We start from the raw sequence: 18,535 nt of genomic DNA on the forward strand, positions 1-18,535 counted from the left end.
ACAAAGCAAAAGGCCTTAAACTGGGAAGTCCTATTGGTGTCTGCCTTCCCGTAGAAGCTGGATGCTTCTAGAAAAGAAAACCAGCTCACAAATCTGGCACTGAAGACCTCTGTCAGCGATGTCGCGTGGACTCGTCGGTTTATGGTTTCATAACTTGTTAAAGGTTCTGACACTGACTGCAGATTCCCGAGCAGTTTCATCGCCTTAAGTCAGGTCTGACTGCAGATGACCAGCTGTATTAATCCGGTTCAAGTCATTTCCTAGGAGAACCGAATTACAACTCCATTTTCATTAATTTACCGTCGTGATCCATCTATTTCAGAGCCAGGATTAAATTATCTCCTACTTCCCGAAGATGCGTGTTTGAACATAACTATCTGTGGGATTTTGATATTCTGTGAGAGGCATAGGAGTTAAAGTTAGCTTGTTGTTAAGTTTTGTTTTCTTCTATCTACTATTATCATTTTGTCGAAAAAAATTAAAAAAAAATTTTAATGCATGGTTTTTTTTTTTTTTTAAAGGCAGCTGAAACCTAACATCAAGGGAAGCCTCCCTTCTGTCTCAGGCATCCAGATGGTGCCTCAGCAGGGCCAAGGCCACGGTTTCTTGTGTGTACATCCAGAATGTTCTAGAAATCGCTAAGTACTAGGTTACTCAAGCCATTTGTTTTCTTCTGGCTTTCTGCCTCTTTCTTCTTATAATATGAAGACACCTCTCCTTTGCTTATTTTTAAAAATAAGTAAAACCACTGAATCGTACACTTTACTTGGTGAATTTTTATGGTCTGTGAACTGCATTTCGATTTAATAAAAAGTAGCCTTAGAGTTTGGGGACTGATTTGGAGAGAAGAAATGGATGAAGCGCGGAATGCTTTCATCTTCATGTTGTCACAAGGGACTAGTGAGGTTCTCCAAGGATCTGCGTAGCTTGGGTTAAAAACATGGTTTTATGTATTGTTTAGGTGGAGAAGCCTGTGGTGAACCCACCCAGGTTCCTGGTACATAGTTAAGTTCACTCGGGTGATGTATCTCAGCAGGAGGGTAAACTGCGGGTCTGTAATTACAGTCAGCTTAACTGGGCAGCAAAGTGGTAGTTAAGATTCTTCGTGGGTAAATACACTTGTGGAGAAGAACCCAACATGTCCTTACCTTACTTTTCTGAGTGAAGTATGTATGTTGGAAGTCTTGCCTACTTAGAACTTAGAGACATGCATCCTGTTGTGCAGGTGGATGGCGCTTCAGTACGGTGCTACTTATTAAACGGTTTGCCTACTGATGGCATTCCGGCCCTGTCCTTTCGGTCCATTTTGATACGTCCTACCCGCATTCCCCGTGGAGCCGTGTGGCTCTGTACTTTCCTCACCAGCCTGTGAGCACCTGCGCCCACTGCCACCCATCGCAGTATGCTATTTCATCACACTTAAAATTAACTTGTTTTACTTCTACTTTTGAAATACATTTTGGCTTACAAAATGTTGCAAAAATAGTACAAAGAATTCCTGTATACCCTTCATCCAGCTCCCTCACATCTTAACCAAATTGCACAAAGTAGGCAGTTGACCCAGATGCCTTGCTACTATTATCCTATCGGGTGGGCCAAAAAGTGCCTCTGGTTTTATAGGTAAAAATAAAAGACACATTTTTCATTTGCACCAAGAACTTTATTGAACAAAGTATTCCCCCTTTTGTCGTTCCACTACCTTCTGCCATTTTTCAGGCAACATCGTAATTCCATCTTCCCCAAACTTTTTATCTTTTTGAGCAAAGAACTGTTCCAGGTGCCTTTTACAGTCTTCCAGGGAATTGAATTTTTTTCCATTAAGAGAATTTTGTTAAGACTTAAATAAATGGAAATCCGAAGGTGCAATGTCTGGTGAATACGGTGGATGAATCAGAACTTCCCAGCCAAGCTGTAGTGGTTTTGGCCCGGTCATCAAAGAAACATGCGATCTTGCGTTATCCCGATGGAAGATTATGCATCTTCTGTTGACTAATTCTGGACGCTTTTCGTCGAGTGCTGCTTTCGGTTGGTCTAATTGGGAGCAGTCCTTGTTGGAATGAATCGTTTGGCTTTCTGGAAGGAGCTCATAATAGAGGACTCCCTTCCAACGCCACCACAGACACAACACCACCTTCTTTGGAGGAAGACCAGCTTTTGCTGTGGTTGGTGGTTCATTTCGCTTGCCCCATGATCTCTTCCATTCCACATTATTGTACAGTATCCAGTTTTCATCGCCTGTCGCAATTTGTTCTAAAAACAGAACGTTTAAGTAGAGAATCGCATGCGGAAATACGGTCAAGGAGGATTTTTTCCGCTTAGCTTACATGGAACCCAAACATTAAAGTGACTCACAACCAAACCTGGTGCCAATGATGTTCAGCGCTTGATCAGGATATGCTGAGTATGTCGGCTGTCTCCCGCGTGGTATAACATCGATTGCTCTCAATTAATGTCTCGATTTGATAGCTATCAACCTCAGTTGGTCTACCCGACCGTGGAGCATCGTCCGGCAAGGAATCTCCAGCACGAAACTTCGCAAACCACCTTCGACACGTTCGATCAGTTACAGCACCTTCTCCATACACTGCACCAATCTTTCTGTGCATTTCGGTTGTGTTTTTACCTTTCTTGAAATACTAAAGCACAATAGGCTGAAAATGTTGCTTTTTTCTTCCACCTTCAATAGTAAAACGGCTACACAAAAATTCACCAATTATGATTAAGTCTTTTTTTAAATGCACGCTGACATGACAGTTGTCACATACAATCTAACAAAAATTGTTTCGAATGTAGTTAAAGACAACTAAGTGCTACTAGAGCCATCCTACGGAAGAAAACCAGATGAACCTTTTGGCCCACCCAGTACTTTCTGATCTCACAACCTGATGGGTGAGAGGTGATATCTTGGTGTGATTTTAGTTTACGTTTATTTTATCATGAGTGAAGTGCAGTACCTTTTCTTATGTTTGAGAGCCAGGTATTTTCTTTCCTGGTTTTCCTGTGTCCATTGTTCTTTTGATTTGTTTTTCTTCTTTCAAATTAACCAATTTTTCTTTTCCTCTAATCATTTTTTTAACACCTTTATTAGAGTATAATTGCTTTACAATGGTGTGTCCGTTTCTGCTTTATAACAAAGTGAAGCAGTTATACATATGTCCCCATATCTCCTCCTTCTTGCATCTCCCTCCCTCCCTCCCACCATCCTCTAATCAATTTTAAGGAGCGCTCACTGCGTCCGGACAAGTAGCCCTTTGTGTCACGAATTGCAAATATTATTTTCCCTAACTCTTTGCGTTTTGAGTTTGCCTGGAGTATATTTTGACATGTACAGAAGTTTTTATATTTATATATATTGAATTCATCTTTTGTGGTTTCTGGATTTTTAATCTTAGATTTAAAAGAAGTTCTTCCTTCAAGGTTATAAAGTATTTCTTCCATATGTCCTCCTGTGCTTCTGTTTTTCACTGTAAATCTTCAGTACATTTGGAGTTCGTCCTGTCGTAGGATGTGAAGTTTCCGGACGGTTACCAAGGCATCCTGTGGCCTTGTTTGGAGAAGTCTTACCTTTTCCCCAGTGCTTGAGCCGGCACCCTGTGTCCTGCACCAAATTCCCAGACGCTGTGGGTCTGTGTTCCTCTTTCCTCATCTGTCGTTAGTCTGTCCCTTATAGCCCACACCAAACATGAACAGGTGAGTTCTTTGAAATCTTCCCATTACTTTAAATAAACAAAACAAAATGGCATTATATCAAAGTCTAAGAAAAGCTCATTCCTGTGCTTACATGTAGGTGAATGAGACAGCACAGGCCTGAAGGTCCCTGAGTGTTTGGCACGGGGTAGAAGGCGGATGGCCCCCTCCATCGCGCACCCAAAAGTGGGTAAAAAAATGGATATCCATTCAAGGGGTCATTACGGTGGCCTCGCCTGCACTGCCCTCCGCATCCTGCCAGCCGTGTTCTTGGGTGCAGGAGGGTAAGGATGCCTGGTGGGAAATTGGAATGAAAATAGTGACAACATTTTTTTTTTAAGATTGTTTTGATGGGGACCATTTTAAAAGTCTTTACGGCATTTGTTACAATATTGCTTCTGTTTTATGTTTTGGTTTTTTTGGCCAAGAGGCATGTGAGATCTTAGCTCCCTGACCAGGGAGCGAACCCACACCCCCTGCATTGGAAGGCAAAGTCTTAAACACTGGGCCGCCAGGGAAGTCCCAGCGACAACATTTTTTTAATGGGGGCGGGGGGGGAACATTTTGGAAAGTATGTAAGAGTTTCCTGAAGAACTTTCTTCAGTAAGTTTAGCTTCTGGTCTTTAGGAAATCTGTATCATTTAGACATCTTGTCTGTGTTCACATGACACAGTGAAACCTCAATGGTTGACAGAGATCGTTACTGGTTTCCCCCAAGCACTTGCTCCCCTGGAAGAAAGGGTCAGTGCCGCGTCTGGCTCGGTCACCCTGCGCCGTCTGGCTCTCCTTGGTCTCCGCACGAGGGGCAGTACGCACAGGGTCAAGGCTAGGGACTCCCAGGTCAGCGGGCTTGCAGTTCTCACTGCACCTGTGCACCGGGCACACCTGTGTGCATGCCCTGACTTCTCTGGTGTGATGGGGACAGTGAAGTGGCCTCCTGGTGTCAGGATGGAAGGTGACGACGCAGGAGGAGCCTCAGCCATGTCTGTATCCCCAGTAAGTGCTGAGTAAGTGACAGCCAGTTCCTTGGTCTGTTTCCTTTCCTCGGTGTGTGTAGCTCCGCGGCACGGAATTCTTGGACTCGTGGGCTGAAGGTGAAGGTAGGCGGGGCAGGGCTTAGGGTAGATAAGAGAGGGGCAGGTGCGTGTGAGGAGAACGCAGGAAGCTGGTCCCAGTGAGGGAGGTTTGCCCACGCGTTCCAGGGTCTGACTTTGGTCTCTCTGAAAGGACGGCGGGGCGTCTGGGCTCGGCGCTCGTGAAGATGCCACCGGGTGCAGGATCCCGCGGGATCACGTGTCACGTGTGTCTGGGTGTTTTGGTTGCTGTCTTTTGTCCACAAGAATGATCTCCAAGACAGAGTGTATTGAGCACACACCATTGAGAAGGACTTGCACCGAGACAGGAAGCAGCCAGTGGGAGTGCACGTCTCTGCTGCACGCACAGAGCTCGAGTTGGGGTGATTATGTGCGTTCGTGGCTGGTTGGCGTAAGTCCTGCCGGGATTCTCCGGTGGCCTTGAAGGAGAGGAGGGCTGGAAGATTGGAGCTGGCAGGTGTTCTGATTTTCTGAATGGAGGGAAGAGCAGGATCAGGAGAGAGACTGCTGCACAGATTACAGAGTGGGCGTGAAGCCGGGAGGCCTGTGGGCATCTCTGCCAGCTCCCGACGCCCCGGGGCTTGATTCCGCAGGCAGCTGGGTCAGCTCGGACCCCCTTGTGAACGCAGCCCTCAGGTCTAGATGTCACCTTACCTTCTCGCCTTGGACCCTCCCTGCTGCCCTGGGCCGCCGGCTCCTTGGGGACGGCCGGTGGTCATCCGCCCTCGCCGTGCTCTGTGGGGCCCCGGCCCCATCCGCTGACCAGCTCCCTTGCCTCCCTGCATGGTCTTGTGACCCAGCGCATGGTTGAGGGATAGTTGCGTTTTTACTTTCATAGTCTGGTTACACACACAAAGGGTGTAGGACGTTCGCAGAAAGAAAAGGAGAAGGTCCGAGGGACAGAGTGGTGAGAGGCCCTAGTGCAGGGCTGGCTCCAGGGCGCAAAGGAAACGTGGCGAGTGCCTCTCCTCCCCCCACGTCCTCTCACCACCCCCCCCAGTGGCTTCTCTCTTTGTCTTTTTTCCTTCTTATTTTTCTAAACCGTTGCATTGCACACTGTTAAAAACACTTTTTAATTTTTTATTTTCTTTTTGCCTGCACCACATGGCTCGTGGAGCTTCCCCGACCAGGGCTCGAACCTGAGCCCCCTGCAGTGGAAGTGCGGAATTCTAGCTACTGGACCGCCAGGGAAGTCCCCCCCAGCGGCTTCTTATCTCCCCAGCGATGGCCGGGGTTGTTCGGGTCGTCTCCGGAGGCCCAGTTCAGAGGTGGGGTTTTGGGGACAGGGTGGTCCTCTGTTCACCCCCGCCCCCCCACCGGCCCTTTATATTAAGATGCTAGTACAGGAGACAAAGTAGCCTTTTCTTTGAGCACCTACTAGGGGCCTGGAACTTTGCCAGGTGCTTTGTGTAGTATTTACAGCAGGTCTGCAAGGCAATGCTTTTCTCCTTATCCTGCATCTTACAGGTGAGGAAACTGAGCTTTAGAGACAGGCATTTTGTCGAAAGACGGGCCAGTCGGGGTTGGAGCTGGCATCTCACGCGCCCAGGTGACACGCGCGTCTCCCTACGCGGGAGGACTGTCGCGTGGAGTGGTAGCTGATAGGATGGCCACCCCCGGACTGTGGTCTGCTAGTTTGCTCCCTCCCAGGGAAGGTCTCAGGTGTGTCCTGCCCTTGACCTTGATCTGAGCAGCAATGTGGACAGAGCCCTGGAAAACGGCATGTGGGGTTTGCAGGTGAGGCATTGATGGAGGGATGGGGTCAGCCAGGGCTGAAGCAGAAAGAAAACTCTCGAGAAGCTGGAGCGCTGGACTGAAAGTGGAGTGGAGAAGTGGACCAGGAGGGTCAGGGAAATGCACGTGTGCCCTGCTTCCTCTCAGAAAACACCTGCCAGGTGCAGTGTGAGAGGCCGTGCAGCTGTGATGCTGCCTACGCGATGCGTCTCGGGCAGCACTGACGTGCATTTCGCATCGTCAGCGTCTCCACTCTCTGCAAGGATGTCCCCACCGAGGCCACGTGTCACATACAGAGGTGATGGAGGGTGACCCACAGGGGCCTGAGCTCCCCCGTTTGGGCTCTTACCTTCCACTCGTCTGTGTGTCTGCTTTGTGGAGGCAAAGCCTACGTCTGTGTTGCCTGTTGTGTGTCCAGCACCCAGCACAGTGCTCGGAGGGCTTCAGAAATACTTATGGGGTGACTTATCTTGAAGTCCATCCAGAAGAGAGAACATTTAGGAAACCTGTCATTTTTCAACTTAGGAAGGTTTTGCTTGCAGAAGAGGCGCGAAGGGACACTGCAGTTCCTCTCACTGTTGGAAGGTTAGTCTCGGGAAGGAGAGATCAGACCTGCTTTCTGGTCCATCACAAGTTACTTTTTATGTAAAACTATTATGTTCATATATCCAGTTTTCTTTTTTAATTCTAAGGCAGGTATTAGCAGGTACTTTGGATAGCACACGTCTGCTTTAGAAGTTATCTAGAAAAGTTTAACTGAATTTTTTTATAGGTGGGTTTTCTCGCAGCAGATACAATAAAGAAGCACCACTGTGTCGTCCCACGTTTGCCTTCAGCCCCTCGCTGGCCCGAGTCCCGTAAGGAGGACGGCATCTGTGCTGTGCCTCATTTGCATACAGTGTTTGCGCGGAGCAGATGTACGTCACATTTCCATTGAATAAGTGTGACTTTATTTTTATCAACGAGGGGCTGATACTGTCTCCAAGGAAACCCAGCGTCCAAGGCCAAGTGGCAGCCTCCACTGCACGCAGCTGGTGGGATGCAGACTGGGCTCTGCAGCCACTGGAAGAGGTTCCTTGTGTCCTTTGTCACATGCGGAGGCGTGGCTGGCCTCGTCATCTGGGTGACTCTTCTTTCAGACAAGCCTGGTGTTCGATATGGAGGCTCTGGAGATAAATCTTTTCGACTGGACCCTTCTCACTTGCTCTCCTTGTCTCTGCAACAGTGGTTCTTACCTGGGGCTGGTGTCATATCCAACTCCAGATGGTCCAATACAGCAGGTCTCAGTGGGATCTGCGTGCAATGAACAGGCGGGGGGGACCCTTTCGGTCTCTGGAACGTGTGGTTAGAACACGCCGGTTTCAGCTCTTGCGCGTCACCTGAAGACACCTTGTGTTTTGCTGATTCGTAGATCTGAGTAATGGATCGCAAGGTACAGGGGAGATTCATCTTATCCCCTTACTGTCCTGTCTCTGCTTGCACATTTTCACAGAACAAGTTACACGCGTGGAGACGGTGGTGAATTTCAGGGTTTACTGATTTCAGGGTGTCCTGCATAAGGGGTTGGTCAGGGAAATGAATTCAGAGAAGGCTTGAAATCTCGTCTTGATGCTGTTTCCTCTGTGCACAGAATGGCGCGGTGGAGCCCAAGTTTGTCATTCCACTGCGCGCGTAAATGAATGGATCACAGCTTTTCTTTGACACGTGCGGGGGACGAGGATTATCTAAGGAGACCTGGCTGCACCAGGACGTGGGCTTTCTTTCTGCCCAATGATCGTTGAAGTGTTTCCTTTGTGCCCAGTTGAAAAGCTGGGCATGGAGATTTTCATGCTCTTGCTGGGTTTCGGCTCTGGAAGTGCTTACACAGCTAATCTGGCATTTGCAATTATTTCCACTTCAAACTCAGCAGGAGGCTCTTTGGGGATATTCAGACAGAAATGACTTAATTGGATTTCAGCCCAGACACAGTATTTAAATGGCTCTTATGGATGACATCCATTGGGCAGCTGCCATGGGAAGTCATCTATACGTTTTTGAGCTTTAGAGTTTAGCAGTCCTCTTTGATTCATTCAGTCTCTCTCATCGGTTTCTTGCTAATTTATATAGTAAATGAAATACTCAAGAAAAATAAATTGATAGCAATAAAATGAAGACATACGGCTCGTAAGCAGGACCATCATTTGGTTTTGGCACAGATGTGCTGCTTTCTGTGTTGAAGGCTCCGTGTCGATACTGAAGGGCTGGTTCGGGTAGTTGTGTAAGGGATTTGGGGTCTCTTGGTTTGAAGTTTGGGAGAAGAGGCTTCTGGACTCTGGGGCGCTGAGTGGGCCAGACATTGCAACGGTAGTTGCATCAGATCTTACAGATATCACTGAGGAAGTGGAAGTTTATTGGATGATGAATGTCTGATAAGAGTCATGTTGCCGAGAGCCATATGGACACCAGCCTGTGGACGTCCCTCCCTAGAGGCACTTCTGTCTGCACAGCCTTTAAAAGGGGAGTTTGGTTATAAAAGAGCGATGGCTGCAGGAATGGAGGACATTCCTTTAGAACGTTCCAGAAGATGGGGCGGTTGAGTTCATTCCTGGGCGATGAGTTGGATTTGGCTGGACAGTGGTTTTGGGAGACTGGAGGTGGGAAGCTGTTCCCCAGGTGGCGGAAGAAATAGCAGACATAAAGGCACAGGATTGTGAAAGCAGCTGGCGTTTGGGGAAAATGTGGGTGAATACACTTTGACCGTTTTCAGAATATTCAGAAGCCCCTAATTATACTTTAAAAACACAGTGACATTAACATTTCTATTCAGTTGGAGTAATCATAAATTTGTTCTCTGAAAGTTACATTTTTATAACTATTAGCCTTTTTTTTTTAATGGGAAAATTTAGTTTATTCAACTCCCTTTTCATTCTATACGTTGTGGAATTTTTATGGAATACATTTATGGGATACTGTAATCTACACGAGCATCAACCGTACACAGAAATGGGGGAAACACATCACGTTGACTCATGACCCATCAGAAGTGAAGGAGGGCAACGTGAAGGGAGATGTTTTCTCACAGTTTCTTAGAACCAAATCCATTCTGCAGGAGGCTTCTCAGTTACCAGTAATTTATAAAAATTAACAAAAAAGCCAACCTTCCCACGAAACCTTTCCCGACCTTTTGCTGCAGAGCTTAATAGTTTTGCCCTCCCAGGGGCTGCTCAGGTGCCAAAGGTCATGCGTGGGCTGTTCCCGGTCTCTTTTTCCCATCACCTTCATCTAATTGCTGTCAAAACCCTATCCTCCACACTCACGGTGAGAGGCCTGTTCTGCCTCTTAAAAGGCCGGCGATGTGATGTGATCTAGGACACAGGTGGGTGTGTGACACGCCGGATCCCTGGAGCCCTATAATCCGTTTTGTCCACGCAGCCCTCTCAGCGATGGGAGGGTGGAGGCGCAGGCTCCCCGTGTCCGGCCGGGCTTCTGGCAGAGGATGGAGCGGAGGAGGGAAGCGAAGGGAGGACAGAGCTGATCTCACAGCTTCCATCTTAATTACCCGAGAGAGACATAGTGTGAACGTGTCACAGCAAAGAATCCAGTTAAAAGTAAAGTAATACCTCCCCCCTGATTCCGCCCCACAAGTTTATTAGTTGTAACCCCTCTTAACACAACCTGGTCTGGGCTTCTTGCCTGCTTTCTAAGATTCTATTTTTAAAAAGTGTGTGTGTGTGTGTGTGTGTGTGTGTGGCCTTTCTTGCGATTTCCCTCATTCTTTCAGTCCTTCATCCCCAAAAGGTTAAGGGACGTGAACTTCAGCAAAATAATCAAAATAGTGCTTCCACAGACTCACAGTTAGACGGCCCTTTGGATCACCTGGTGTCTAAGTTATCTCAGATAAGAATTCAGTGTCTGTGTGTGTGTCTTTCTTCCTTTCTGTCTGTCTTTCCTTCTGTCTGTCGTTTTCAACCAAAGGGGTTTTATTCTAGTGTGTTTTTGTGTTGAAGGTTTATTTGGTCAGCGTGCTTTTTATTAGTGGTGTAATTACCTGGACAACAATGAAATCCTGCAGACACTTCATAAAGAACGCGGGTGACCCTCTTAAAATGTTTTATGTAATTAGACTGTCTAGTTACGGCGTTGAGATGTATACACACACACACACACACACACGTATGTATATATGCTGATTCTGAAAACTACGGTTTGGGTTAGTGGAAAGAGCTCAAGACAAACACCGATCAGGACTTTTGGAGGATGGAGGACTAATGTATTTAAGAGGCTAACATCAACTATATACACAAAAGCTTCCAAACCATCAGAATTGGTGTTCCTGATGTAATTCCCATCTGCTAGAATTCTGAGGCGGCGACTATAAAATTGAAGTCCACATTAAGGTTTGCATTATGACTCCTGTCATGGTATTTTAGATAAGCTTTAATACATTTCTGGTACCACATCATCAATTTTGGATAATTCTCACGTCCACTCCCATGTGCTGATCTCACAGCTACAGGTTGGAGCAGAGGGACCCTCGTCACGGAAGATGACACAGAGGCACAGGACCGCCGGGACGTGTGGTGGCCGAGCCGGGCCTGGGACCCGTGGCCTTGGGCCACTTTGGTCCCGGTGTGTGTGGTTGACCCGCTGCTGGCAGATTTGTTCTCAGTCCTGGAAGACTTGTCTCCCTCAGGCTGTTCACAGAGTTAGAAACTCGTACTTCTTCTGCCCTGTTTTCATTAATCAGCTTCTGATGCACAGACACAATCAACTGATAACCAGTGTTAGCGTTTAAAATCGATTCCAGCCCATTGCGGAGAAATGTGATGGCTCCCTTTTCAGGACAGCTTCATCTTGAGTAAGAGTCTTGATTTCGGCGGGACCTCCTAACCCGTGGAACCCCGCATCTGGCCGTCAGCACTGAGGCCTGGCGGGGCCGCTGCGCGAGGGGTGATGAGAGGTGGGTGGATCCTCTCCCTGGAAGCCCGGGTGTCAGATCCAGAAGTGCTTTCTCAGCGGCCCAGTGTCCGTCCACACGAGGCAGGAACCAGGGTTCATCTTCAGCCAGGTCATTCAAGGAGACTTTTGTGTACCTCTGTTCCGTGTCTGAAACCAGCATTCTCCCACTCAAATCAAGTTTTCCACCAAGTCGTTGAGTAGATGTGAAATACCGCTAGTTCTGCGGGAGGTCAGCGAGGCCACGCTGGCCCAGGTGGGCCTGGTCAGGGGGCAATCCTGGTGTTCATTCTGAGCTGGGCGACCACCTGGGCCACCGAGGGGTCTGGTCTGGAGAGTGGTGTCCCATTGGGACGGGGAAGAGGCCGAAGAAAGGGCCTATAATAATCATGGCTTGTTTTTTCTTTTTTTTTTTTTAAACTGCAGGTCTCGGTGACTTGTTCTTATTAATTAATTAATTTATTTTTGCTGTGTTGGGTCTTCGTTTCTGTGCGAGGGCTTTCTCTAGTTGTGGCAAGCGGGGGCCACTCTCCATCGCGGTGCGCGGGCCTCTCACTGTCGCGGCCTTTCTTGTTGCGGAGCACAGGCTCCGGACGCGCAGGCTCAGTAGTTGTGGCTCGCGGGCCGAGTTGCTCCGTGGCATGTGGGATCCTCCCAGACCAGGGCTCGAACCCGTGTCCCCTGCATTAGCAGGCAGATTCTCAACCACTGCGCCACCAGGGAAGCCCTGTTTTTTCTTTGTTAATAAAAGAAAAAAGACATTTGCCTTTAGCTCTGTCTGCAGATCAGGGGTCTGGGTGGTTCCCTGGGTGTGTTTTGCATAAAGTATGAGGTTCAGTCATGAAGCTCACCTGCTGTAACCTGGGAGTCTTCTGCTTGTGTGCAGTGTTCAATAGTCAGATAACGTTGCTCAGTAATTTTTTTTTCAGCATTGACATCTAAGGGAAACAGTACCTTTGTTTGGTTTTTTAAAATATTTTTTATTTATATTTTTTTTCCGGTACGCGGGCCTCTCACTGTTGTGGCCTCTCCCGTTGCGGAGCACAGGCTCCGGACGCGCAGGCTCAGCGGCCATGGCTCACGGGCCCAGCTGCTCCGCGGCATGTGGGATCCTCCCGGACCAGGGCACAAACCCGTGTCCCCTGCATCGGCAGGCGGACTCTCAACCACTGCGCCACCAGGGAAGCCCCAGTACCTTTGTTTTATTTATTTATATAATTTATTAAAAAAACTTTTTGTTGGGCTTCCCTGGTGGCGCAGTGGTTGAGCGTCCGCCTGCCGATGCAGGGGACGTGGGTTCGTGCCCCGGTCCGGGAAGATCCCACATAACACGGAGCGGCTGCGCCCGTGAGCCATGGCCGCTGAGCCTGCGCGTCCGGAGCCTGTGCTCCGCAACGGGAGAGGCCACAACAGTGAGAGGCCCGCATACCACAAAAAAAAAAAAAAAAAAAAAAAAAAAAAAAAAACTTTTTGTTGAGGTATAGCTGATTTACAATGTGTTAATTTCTGCTGTACAGCAAAGTGACACAGTTATACCCATATAGACATTCTTTTTTTATATTCTTTTCCGTTATGGTTGACCCCAGGACACTGAATAGAGTTCCCGGTGCTCTGCAGTAGCACCTTCTTGCTTATCCATCCCATATAGAATAGTTTGCATCTAGTAACCGCAACCTCCCAACCATCCCTCCCCCACCCCTTTCTCAAACTAAGGCGGTGTGTGTGGTCGTGGGCTTGAGTCCTGGAAGCTGTGTGATGCTGTCCCTCCCTGGTGTGAGGGGCTGAAGCAGGGCCCCCCAGCGTGGCAGACACTCCAGAGAGATGGTGGCGACAGATGACCTTTGCCCGCACCTTGAGGTTCTGGCCCTTTAGTGGTGATCTTTGTGGGGAGGAAGAGGGCTTTGCAGGCAGACAGGCCTGGGCCCGAATCCTGGCTGCGGCCTGAGGGTGTGGTGGTTTCGTTCCTGAGCTGATAGTCAGGTGTGTGTCCCAGGGTTGCCGTAGAGGTGGACGACGCCTTGGCGAAGGTGGAGCCGCCGGGACTGTGTCTCCTGGGGCCTGTCCGAGCGCTTCTCCCCAGCCTGCTCCTCTGTTTCTGCAGGTCAGGAGGAGGGAGGCTGGTCTCTGCGGGGAGCCTTTTGGGGATTCTAGTCCTCTGGGCAGTTCGGCCAGTTGGCAAGTAGGCAGGGCAGCGTGTCCAGTGACCTTGGGCCTCAGCAGAAGGGCGCGGGCCTCTCATGAACCCTGAAGACTCCACTGCAGGGAAGCCCGTTAGTGATGGACGCCGACACTGGACGGCCACACGCACGGAGGTTCGGGGGAAACTGCCCCGACTCCCCAGGAGGCCGGCTGGGTCAGGCACCCCGGGCACCCTCGGCGGTGTGGGCACTCAGCCAAACGCCCCCCGAGGCTGTGGAGACCCCCAGGTTGGGCCTGGGCTTTCCAAACACAGTTGGGAAAAAGAAAACCTCATTGTTGCAGGGAATTCAGATATCGCGTGGACTTTGCATTGGTAAAGTGATTCGGATCCAGATCCATGTGGAGAAAGAGGTGCATTTGGTATTCGTGTTCATTCCTTTCCACTCCTTCCTCCTCCTCCTCTCTATTTCTGTGGGGAGATGCAGGTGATGCTAGTGGAGAAATAGCTTTAAAGACGAGCGTGCACCGTCCCACGTGTCCCCTCCCGCCTGAGCGGGCTGTGCGGAGTCCTTGAGTGACCTCTTGGGTGAGGGCCTCCACGGTCCCAGTGACCTTGAACCTGGCAGTGTTTGCAGTCGGAGGTGGTTTTCTGCACAGAAGTGTACGCGTTCCTGATGGATTTGATCACAGGTTGTAATGAAGACCTGATCTGAAATGCTCACCCTTAGCAGAGGTTTTGAATAAGCCCATAACCCAGGTTAAGCATGGTGGTGGGCAGACTGCATGTAGACCCAGCAGGAGAGCGGTTTTGGTCTCTGTGTTCATTTCTGTCTAAGGTGTGTGCTTCGTTCATTGACGCTTCGTCAGTGAAATGCTTTTCTCAAGGAAGACGCTGCCCCTCCCTCTCTCACAGTCAGTCCCCAGGCGGCCAGGGCATCTGTACGTGAACTTGAAGCAGAGCCTCCGGTTGGGGCTTCTCCGTTAGCTCAGATCCCGCACCTTTGTCTGGCTTTTCCGCCGCACCGAGTGTCGGAGGGCGGGGCTTCCAGAGCCAGGCCGTCGTGCCTTTGCCCTGGGCAGGTAAACTCTCCGGCACTAAGTTTGCTGCCGGTGCGGTGGGTTTAGAGCTTTGGAGGCCTGCATTCCTCACGCTAGAGCCGACTAAGGAGAGCCTTTCACCTCTCTGAGATCGAGAGGTTATCCCCGTGTAATAAAGATATCGAGAGATTATCCCCGTGTCATAGAGATTAGAGACATTATCCCCGTGTAATAAAGATATCGAGAGATTATCCCCGTGTAATAAAAGTGGGTGTTAATATCTAACCCAGGTGGTTATTGGGAGGGTTAAATAACACCCCCTGTGAGAGCGTTGTACACGCGGAGGGCAACCCAGACAGGCCTCCAGAGGCCCACGGGCATTGGTTTGGGGAGATCTGACTCAGGCATGTTCACTTTTCAATGGAAAATTTAAAACTACAACTTAAGTCCAGAAGGACCCATGAAAATACTAATACGGCGCTGGTGCTTGCGGGCACAGCTGTGTTTAGCTGGTGGCTTTCTCCAGTAAATGGCACGTCACGGTAAGTCCCACAGTGAGAAACCAGAATCCTTGGTCGGGATCCCCAAGTCCAGATACCAGAACATCTGTTTCTGCAGAACCTGTCGTGTTACTGTAAACACTTGGCAGAGAGAAGGGTGCCGTCCTCCTGTTGCATGTCTAACATCTTGTCCCAATCTTGTATCCCCGCTGTGTTTGCCCAGTGCCTTGTCCTGTGTTAAATCATACGTTTAAAAAGAATCATGCAAACCCTTAAAATAGTACCAGAGAATGCCTAGAGAGGAATTCATTTTTTAATCAAAATTTATGAACTTGCCTTATAACATTTTTATGAAAGCCCTACTTGAATTATCCTTTTCTATTTGACTAAAATAGAATTCGACTTTTCTGTGGGATGTTTAACGTTTTGGGTCATCCTCATGCTGGGGGTGAATTAATAGATCTTGTCGGAGTGAGCTGTCAGGACGGATCCCTTCTGGGTCTGAAGCATAATTAAAGATGACAGTGAACCCCCTCGGAGGTCCACAGAGCCTCAGGGTCCCCTGCAATGATAGGTTGGGACTGAAAATGGTTACCCAGGTGTGGTGGCCATGAGGTGACGGCAGGCTCCGCGGCCAGGAGGGGGGGGACTGCGGGTCCCCTCCGTCAGCTCCTCGGTTTGACTTCCTTGTAGTTTCGGGGTGCTGCCCTCAGATTCCTGCAGGGATTTTTTTTTTTTCATTTTTATTGGAGTAGAGTTGATGTACAATGTTGTGTTAGTTTCAGGTGTACGGCAAAATGAATCAGTTATACACACATATATCTCTTCTTTTTCAGATTCTTTCCCCATAGAGGTCATAACAGAGTGTTGAGCAGAGTTCCCTGTTCTGTACAGTAGGTCCTTGTTAGGTATGTGTTTTATACAGAGTGGTGTGTGTATGCTCACCCCAGTAAGCACAAGCTGTGGGTTGGGGGGAAGGGGTGCACCCCTCTCAGTGCACGGCCAGTGCAGGAGATGGAGTGTCTGAGTGATAGCCACGCTCTGTGGTTCTTCTCCCTAATTAGGCTCCCAGACAGGCTTTGGAATTTCCGCTTGGCAACCGCGCCTTTCTTTTCGGCAGTCTTCGAGGCCATGGGCACTGGGGCTTTGGGGCGAGGGGGCTGGAGACACCTGGGAGCTCAGGTCCCTCGGCTATGGCCAGGGGCCCCCAGCCCTCCCAGCCTCTGCCTCCGAGCCGGCCCGGGGCCTGGAAGGTGGAGCAGGGTGAGGGCGTTTCGGTTTGGGTTGAGGTCAGTAAATATAAGCACCTTTTTTCTGGGGTCAATTAAAAATAATGGTTTCAGGCAAATAAGTCATCAGTTATTTCTCAGCCAGTGACTTAAAACCAACCCAGCAAGCGGTCCTAATAGACGGTTCTTTCTGTTCCTTTTTAGATTTCCCATGTTCCTTTTCTACAAGTGATTTCCCAGATCATAACCCTCCGCTGAGGTTTGAGTTGGATTTGAGAATTTGGAGAATTCCTGCAGCTTGGTGACTTCGCGGGTGCTGTCAGTTGAAGAATTCACTTGCGGAGGAGCTCCGTGTGTGCGTCCTGTCTCATAACTGAGTGCCGAAGGTGAGTGCGGCCTCCTGCCCAAAGCAGACGGGAGCACTTGCCGCTTTTGCCTCAGATGCTCGCTCTGCATCAGTAGAATGACAGTAAACGCAGCTCTGATTCGTTGAGCCTCGTAAAACGTAAGTTTCCAACGGATCTGGTTCAAAAATTAGACTCACCGTTCCTGCTTTGGCACGTGGTGGCGTCAGCTAGGAAGCAGGGCAGTGGGCACATCCAACCTGTGAGCCGCCCTAGTGCCTCTGCTCCTGGGCCGGACAGGTAGTCTTGTGTCTGGAGGAGCTGAGCCCCCTGCGTGCCGCCTGGGCCGGCGGGGGGTGGTCCAGGATATATAGGAGCTGACTTCAGGGTGAGCTCCATCTAGTGAAGGCGTCATTCCAATTTGGATGCTGGGAAGATGAGTCTCCATCAAAACATGCAAACAGACAAGGATTCTGAGGAAGGGTTTGCATGAGAATCTGCTCGTGCGTTAAAATCGTGCCTGTAGATACAGCACGTGGATTGAGGTCATGACAGACCCTGGACAAAAGCATGTGGCGTAACAGACATTTCTTAGCCCTGACGAATGGTTTGGGACATTTGATTTAGATCATAAGAGATGCTGTCTAATGGTTCAGTTCATCTGGGGTCCCAGCTCTGGCTGGGCAGTAGAAGTGCTTTCTGAGAAGGTCCAATTTCACCTTCAGAGCGTTGCCCCGAAGTGTAGGGGTAACACCCAGTTTATGACCTTTCCCTCAAAACCTTATTTTGCTTCTAGGATTCATAAATTGCTTTGAACGATTCTATTTCTTTTTTTTAATTTTTATTTTACATTGGAGTGTAATTGATGTACAGTGTTCTGTTGGTCTCATGTGTACGGCAAAGTGATCCAGTCATATATATATGACTGAATATATACACACACACACGCATACCCACCTTTCCCCTTTGGTAACCATAAGTTTGGCTTTAAGCTATTCTTGAACGTATAACTTTGGGCTATAAACTCTCTTGGTTTTATTGCTATAGATTTATTAGTTTAATATAAGTTAGAATTTTCCTTCATTTGGTCTAAAGCTACTACTGTAAGTCAGGTTTTTCTCCTCAACCACTTTTTTTTTTTTTTTTGGAATCACCTTGACTTCAGTTACATTCCCCGTTGGTGTGTGGTGAGCAGAAGGGCATGGAATCAATATGTGGTGTTCCATAGGGTAAGATGACGAATTCTCCTTTACGATTTCTTTGGGGCAAACGACAGTCTCCCACCTGTTTAAAGGGGCGACGCGTCCATTATGATTTCCAGTTCTGGGTCCTGGTTTGGAACTGAGAGACTAGAGCTCATCTCAGCAGCTGATCCAAGCCCTCCCCCTTACTGTGTCCCTGAAAGTGACCCTGAGGTCCCCCTCCCCCCAGGACATTGCTGGTTTTCACTGGCTTTACATCCCCCCAGGCACTGGTCGGACCCTCCAAGGTTTCTCTTCCAGACCTTATATGGGTGGAACGCCTTTGGGTGTTTCATGTCTAATCCTGGGAGGTTTCCATTTACATAAAAAAGTCTTGGCTATGACCATTCAATTTTTTCAATAGTCATTGAAGTGGAACCTTTTAAAACTTGGTCGTTTATAAATGCATTCTCGTATTTATCAGTTTGTCAGATTTCATGGGAATTTAAGCTAGAAATTAGCGCAAATCCTGGAATCTGGTCATCAGAATTCTCTAGTGATTCATCAGTCACGGAGTCTGACAGGACTTCTTTAGAAGGTCTTGGTCATGGATGATATTAATAGACTCTCAGTGACTGTCAGGGTCCTCTTCCA

General features: G+C 48.7%; 1 protein-coding gene across 6 annotated transcripts in view; it reads left to right on the plus strand.

The window, feature by feature from the left end:
• NCK2 (NCK adaptor protein 2) overlaps positions 1 to 18,535 on the plus strand; it is a 135,458-nt gene that overhangs the window by 47,677 nt on the left and 69,246 nt on the right. For 2 of the 6 annotated variants that reach the window (XM_082672903.1, XM_082672901.1), the window contains exon 2: positions 16,561 to 16,742. The gene's annotated coding sequence lies outside the window, so the exon portion shown is untranslated. Of the gene's footprint in view, positions 1 to 15,963; positions 16,036 to 16,560; positions 16,862 to 17,865; positions 17,930 to 18,535 lie in introns of those variants that run through there. The other 4 variants (XM_082672902.1, XM_082672905.1, XM_082672904.1 and 1 more) reach the window with 3 other exon arrangements.

Source organism: Grampus griseus (assembly GCF_964374135.1).
Source record: "Grampus griseus genome assembly, chromosome: 15".
In the NCBI taxonomy this organism is placed as follows: Eukaryota; Metazoa; Chordata; class Mammalia; order Artiodactyla; family Delphinidae; genus Grampus; species Grampus griseus.